Consider the following 7,041-nt stretch of genomic DNA (forward strand, 5'->3'; position numbering starts at 1 on the left):
GTTTCCCTGAGGTCCATGAGCCACTCTGGCAAATTAATCAAATGCAAGGTGGGGAGGCGAGTGTGTGAGAACCCTGATTTCTAGCTAGTCACTCAGAAATTCCACAAGTCTGGATTTGTGACCGACATCCGCGGTAGGGGCGACTTGGGACTGTGCTCTCAACCTGTGGGATCTGATGCTGTCTCCGGGCAGACAGTTTCAGAACTGAATAGGACTAGAGGACGCCCAGCTGGTGTCCACTGCAGCAGCCCTGTTTGCTTAGTGGGGAGGAAGCAACCCCCACTGGCCATTAACATGGACATCCCTGGTGTTAGACACAGTTATGAGAGTGTGGTGAGAGAAACTGAGTTTGTTTTTTCCACTCATCACTCAGCAAGAGCATGGTTAAAGGAGAACAGGGCTCAGGGCTGGGCTTTCAAGAACTGGAACATTTAAAGGTCAGGTAGAGAAGGAAATAGCAGGAATCCGCAAAGGGGAGGGGAAAGGAGTAGTCACTGAGCTGGGAAGAAACCAAAAAGCTGTGACATTCTGGAAACCAAGATATAAGAATGCTTAGGGAAGAGTAGGGGAAAAAATTTTTAAAAAATAAACAAAGGGGGTAGGGGGAGAGGCAGAATTCCCCAGAAACTAAAACCAGAGGAAACAGAAACAGAGTTTAACAGGAACAGACGCTGCAGGGGGAGTACAGAAGGGACACTGTCTCTCCACCACCCAGGCCTTGGATTTTGATGTAAGAATGCCAAGGCTTCTGCCTTTTCACTGTGTTGACACTGAAGGTACAAAAGCAATGGTTGGTTTAAGTGATGGCAGCTTTGCACAAATCAAGGCAGCAGATCAACCACACCAGTCTTTGTAGTCTTTGTATTCTTCATCATCAAACATTTAGAGTTTAAAAATCCAAAAAACAAAACATAAAACATGCATAGAAAACAGTTTAACTCAAGAATGCCCTTGATGAAGCATTAGAAATGTTAACTGCATTAACTAGCAACCTTTGGGTACAAGTGTTACTGATACTCTAAATACAAGTTGAGCATCCCTAATTTGAAAATCCAAAATGCTTCCAACTTTGGAATTTTTTGAATGTCAACATGACGCCATCAGTGGAAAATTCTACACTTGACCTCATGTTATGGGTTGCATTCAAATGCAGATGCACCAGAAATATTGCATAAAATTTTCGCTAGGTTAGTGTGGCTAAAGTGTATAAGAAACTTCAGTAAGTTCCATGTTTAGACTTGTGTTCTATCCCCAGGATAACTCATTATGTATATTAAAACATTTCAAACTCCTCAAATAACTATTGGTGGTGCCAAGCATTTCAGCTAAGGGATGCATAACCCGTTGCCCTTCAGCTGGATGCCTCTTGAAACAGAACCTCCTTGTGACTGCCTTGCACCCTGAACTATCTGTATTTCCATGAAACCCCATTTTCACCTGAAAGACCATGACTGGTAAACTGGTTATTCAGGTGTAGGTAGGTGTTTGGCAAGCATTGTCTTGGAAGTGAATGGAGAGCCTGTCACTTCACAGAAAACCCTGACAGTATTTGATTGTACATGATAACATCTGAGCTTTCCATTGAAAATCCTTGTATCCACTACTGAGGGTCTGAGTGTTCCTAGTACTTACAAGCTTTTCTGATGAGACTGACGGTAATCTTAGTCAATGTGATTGTCTGATAATGTATAATGACATGTGACAGCATTTAGAAGATCCACACAACTCAGTGACCCAGTATTTTCCAAGTGATCAGTATGCCATTCTACAAACCATGTGTAGTATTCAGTACGCAAGGCAGGTCAAGGGTTTATAACATAACGGAGTAGGAAAAGTTCACAGATATTTCAGATTCCACAGTGCAATTAAATTTTAAGAAATTCTCTCTTGTCAAATTTAGGCATAGCATCAAAGAATGTCAACAAGTTCCTGAGAAGTTACATAAAATACTCTTCCCTTTTCCAACTATGTATCTATGTGAGGTCAGACTTGCTTCTCCTAATTCAGCTGACACCATACATCCTGGCTGATGCAGATGGAAGGCAGAAGCAGATACTAAAGATTAAACAAGAGAGTAAAGATTTTAGAAAGCTATAAAACAATGCCATTCTTTTCATAAATAATTGTTTTTGAATTTCTTTCACAGAGATTTAGTTTACATACAATTTTACATCATGGATCTATAGTTATAGTTTCTGAACTGATGCAGATTTAAAAGTTTTCCCATTTTGGAGCCAGTGTTGTGATGCAGTGGGCTGAGCTGCTGCTTATGAGCCAGCATCCCTTATTGGAGCACTGGTTCAAATGCCTGCTGCTCTGCTTCCCATCCAGCTCTCTGCTAATGTGCCTGGGAAAGCAGCATAAGATAGCCCAACAACATGGCCCTTGCCACCCATGCGGGAGACCCGGATGGAGTTCCAGGTCCTTTAGTTTGGACCAGCCCTGGACATTGCAGACATCTGAGGGAGTGAACCAGTGGATGGAAGAGCTCTCTCTTTCTATCCTTCTTTCTCTCTCCCCCTCTCTTTACGTTACTCTGACTTTTAAATATGTAAATAAAATCATAAAGTTTATCAGTTTTAATTTCCCATACAGGATATACTAACAGATATAACTCACACACAGCAAAGCTCCTTGGGTACTGTGATAATTTTCAGAATGTAAAGGGATCCTAAGATCAAAATCTTTGAGAACCAGTATCCTAATCTGTCAAGAAGAAGGATGCTAAACCCAAAAAGAAGGAGGAGATCACACAAGCAACAGGTTTTGTCACAGTATTTTCTAATTGCTTGAAATGTTGTAAAATTTAAATCTATTCTTTAAAACAGAAGGAAAGGAAGGTGAGGAATGGCAATGGGGAACACAGAGGATTCTTCTAGGAGTGTCTCCTGGAAGAGGGGGATGGAAGCAGGTGGGTGTAGGATGGGGATGCAGGATTTAGGAAGGATCAGCTTGGAAAGAAGCTCACCCTGTTGACCCGGGCCTAGAGACACCAGGGATGCCATGGCATCTAAACCCTGTGAGTATGCATTTATGCATTTTCTCAGCTGGTCTTTTCAGAATTTGTAGTTAGCTTTCAATATATTTAAATTTTTAAAATCTATTCTAATCTGTAGATGTTTTCATCAGACTTCTCCTATACTTTTATGTTTAAAAACTGCTTCCCTCAAAGTTTTTACTTTTTTCTTCTATTTAAAAAAGATTTATTTATTTAAAAAGCATAGCAAGAGAAAGAGAGAGAGAGAGGAAAAGAGAGAAAGAGAGGTAACTTTCATCTGCTGGTTCACTCCCCAAATGGCCTCAGCAGCCAGAGCTGGGAACCCCACCCTCCCATGTAAGTGGTAAGCAGCTAAACATTTGGGCCAGTCCTCAGGAATCATTTTCACCATCTCAGGAAACAGTATGCTACCCTTCAGGGACCCCTGCTTGGGCCAGTGATCCACAGCTTCAAGTGGGGAGTATGCTGGCCTCAGCGTGGGTAAAGCACCCACCAATCAAGGATGGTAGTGGCAGGGGATAGAGGGGACCAGTGCTGCTTTTACAAATGCTGTGAATGGAGGAGGGAACGAGCACCTCTGGAACACAGGCAGTGGAAAGTGACCCCAAAGTTATCTATAACTTATAGCAAATACTGGCAGAGCTCTCAGTAGTATATAAAGAGCTTGCTCCTATTATCTCAACTGCTCTGCACTTCATGGCATGTCTACTTTTTACATGAATAGACAGGGGCTTAAGGATGTGCAACAACTTTTCTAAGCCCACACAATTATTAAATGCCGGGACTCAAACTCCAGTTCCCACTCTCCCTTCAGTCTACTTAGCTGTTGCCACAGTGATTACCATAATCTTCACTCAGATCTCTGGCATTACTAAAGTCTTGAGGAAGCTGGAGATGAATTTCAAGTTTTTCCTACCTCCAAGGGTGGGTTAACACTAGTAAACACTACGTAGCAGAAACACAGGATTTCTACTAGCACACACCAGCAGCAACACTGAACACTCCTCCAAGCCCACGCCTTCCTTGTGTAGGGAAGAATGCAAAGTGCAAGATCAGAGTAAATTCAGCTTCACCTTCAGCCGAATGGAGTTATCTCTATATCCTCTCCTGCTGCGGCGTTGGCCAAGAAACACAATTGTTCAATGGATACTCGAAAGTGCTCCTCACCAAACTTTTAATCTTGCCAATGTTTCTAACACTAAATGTTAATTCTGGAAATATAAACATGAAGCTAACTAATTTTTACGTTAACTCTCTGAAATGAAAAGGGCAACACATTTGTCTTCCCCCACGATCGTGTTTCCTAAAACTGAGGCTTTCCTGTTCAGTGCAAGTGTAGTGGAGGCTCGACCCACATGGTCTGGGCGTCTGCTCACATGGTCTGGGTGTCTGCTCACACCCTCATTGTGATCTCAGCAGCGTGGCAGTCACACGAAACACAGCTGTCTCTGTCAGAAATCCTGCAGTGCACGTCTACGTCCCGGGGGCCGTCTGAGAGCCCAACGTCATGCTCTGTGACACAGTGACTCTCTGATTCTTTGGTGCTTATCTGGCTCCCTAAGGCCCCAAACGGACAACACTGCCCACCCAGCTGCGGGAAACTTCTTGGGATCCCCTGCTTCTCCTCCTCTGCCACTGTGATCTTTTCCCTTATCCCTTTTCTAAATTTATTTATTTATTTGTTTGAAAGGCAGAGACACAGACACTTACAGGGAGGAAGGGAGGGATTGAGGGAGGGAGGGAGGGAGGAAAGGGGAGAGAGAGAGAGAGAGCAGGAGGGAAGGAGGGAGGGAGGGAAGGGGAGAAAGAGAGAGCAGGAGAGAGGGAGGGAGGGGGGAGAGGGAGAGGGAGAGAGAAAATGAGAGAAACAGCTTCCATCCACGGGTTCACGCCAAATGCCTACAACAGGCAAGACTAAGCCAGCCAAAAGCAGCAGTTCAGAACTCAATCTGGGCCGGCACTGCAGCTCAATAGGCTAATCCTCTGCCTGCGGCGCCAGCACACCGGGTTCTAGTACCAGTCGGGGCGCTGGATTCTGTCCCAGCTGTTCCTCTTCCAGTCCAGCTCTCTGCTGTGACCCGGGAGTGCAGTGGAGGATGGCCCAAGTGCTTGGGCCCTGCCCTGGCATGGGAGACCAGAAGGAAGCATCTGGCTCCTGGCTTCAGATCAGCACGGTGCGCTGGCCGCAGCGCGCCAGCCGCAGCGGCCATTGGGGGGTGAACCAACAGAAATAGGAAGACCTTTCTCTCTGTCTCTCTCTCTCACTGTCCACTCTGCCTGTCAAAAAAAAAAAAAAACACTCAATCTGGGGTATCCTGTATGAGTGGTGGGGACCCAAGTACTTGAACAATCATCTGCTGCCTCCCAGTGCACAAATCAATAGGATGCTGGACCAGAAGTAGGGTAACCATGACTGAAATGCAGGCATTCCTGTATGGGATAAGGGTTTCCCAAGTAGCATCTTAATCACTGAAACACTCTGTTTTAGTCCCTTTGTAATACAGCAGTTTCCCATTTATCCACACGGTATACTTTTTTTTTTTTTTTTTTTTTTTTTTTTTGGACAGTGAGAGAGAGAGAGACAGAGAGAAAGGTCTTCCTTTTGCCATTGGTTCACCCTCCAATGGCTGCTGTGGCCAGCGCGCTGTGGCCAGTGCACCGCGCTGATCCAAAGCCAGGAGCCAGGTGCTTCTCCTGGTCTCCCATGCGGGTGCAAGGCCCAAGGACTTGGGCCATCCTCCACTGCACTCCCTGGCCATAGCAGAGAGCTGGCCTGGAAGAGGGGCAACCGGGACAGAATCCGGCACACCGACTGGGACTAGAACCCGGTGTGCCAGCGCCGCAGGTGGAGGATTAGCCTATTGAACTGTGGCACCGGCCCACATGGTATACTTTCCAAAATCCCAGTGAATGCCTGAAACCACAGATAACACTGAATCCTATATGTAATATATGTATGTTATATATTATGCTTTCACCTATATAAACATATGTAGGATAAAGTTTAAGTTATATATTAGGCATGGTAATAGATGATCAACAATACCTAATACTAAACCAGAACAATGGTAACAACATATTCTTTTCTTTTTTTTAAAGATTTATTTATTTTTATTTGAAAGAGTTATGCAGAGAAAGAAAGAGAGAGGCTTCCATCTGATGGTTCATTCCCCAATTGGCCACAACAGCCGGAGCCACGTCGATCTGATGCAAAGCCAGGAGTCAGGAGCTTCCTCTGGGTCTCCCATGCAGGTGCAGGGGCCCAAGAACTTGGGCCATCTTCTACTACTTTCCCAGGCCATAGCAGAGAGCTGGATAGGAAGTGGAGCAGCCCAGTCTCAAACTGGTGCCCATATGGGATGTGGGTGCTTCAGGCCAGGGAGTTAACCCACTGTGCCACAGCACCAGCCCCAACAATATACTATAATAAGAGTTAATGTGGTTTCTCTCTCTCAAAATGTATTTTTGAAAATTGAATGGAATTTTGTATTTAATACTCCTCATACAATAGCTGACCACAGGTAATGGAAACTGCAGAAAACAGAAAACAAAACTGCTGATAGAGAGGAAGTACTGTATAAATTACCAGGGTCTGCTATTTTCTCCCACTTCCCAGATCCCTCAATCCATTCACTACCCTAACTGGCCCACCTGGCCCCAGAGCTGAATATCTCAGGAAGGTGGCTGATGGGGGAAGTGGAAGAAAATGTGGATCCTTACTATTCTCACCCTTGATCCAACTGCATCAGCTACAAGAGGCCAGTGACCATGCTTCTGGGAATTTGGAGGTCAAACTTGGAACAAGGGCCGCATTTTAACCCACAGATGTGGCCCCTTGGTCTGGCTTCCTTGGCCTCTGCGTTATGCAAGGTGTCCGAGCTGAGAGACTTAATGACACGTACCCATCAAGTCTGAGGATCTCAACAGCTGGTGGTAAGGGTGAGGATAAATTTAAGCCCCACACAGATGAATCTATTCCCACGATGTAAGATTTTCCCATTGGAGGTCGCGAATTCAGCATGGACAGGAGCCATATTTCCCAG

The sequence above is a fragment of the Oryctolagus cuniculus genome, chromosome 12 (genome assembly GCF_964237555.1).
Source record: "Oryctolagus cuniculus chromosome 12, mOryCun1.1, whole genome shotgun sequence".
Lineage (NCBI taxonomy): Eukaryota > Metazoa > Chordata > Mammalia > Lagomorpha > Leporidae > Oryctolagus > Oryctolagus cuniculus.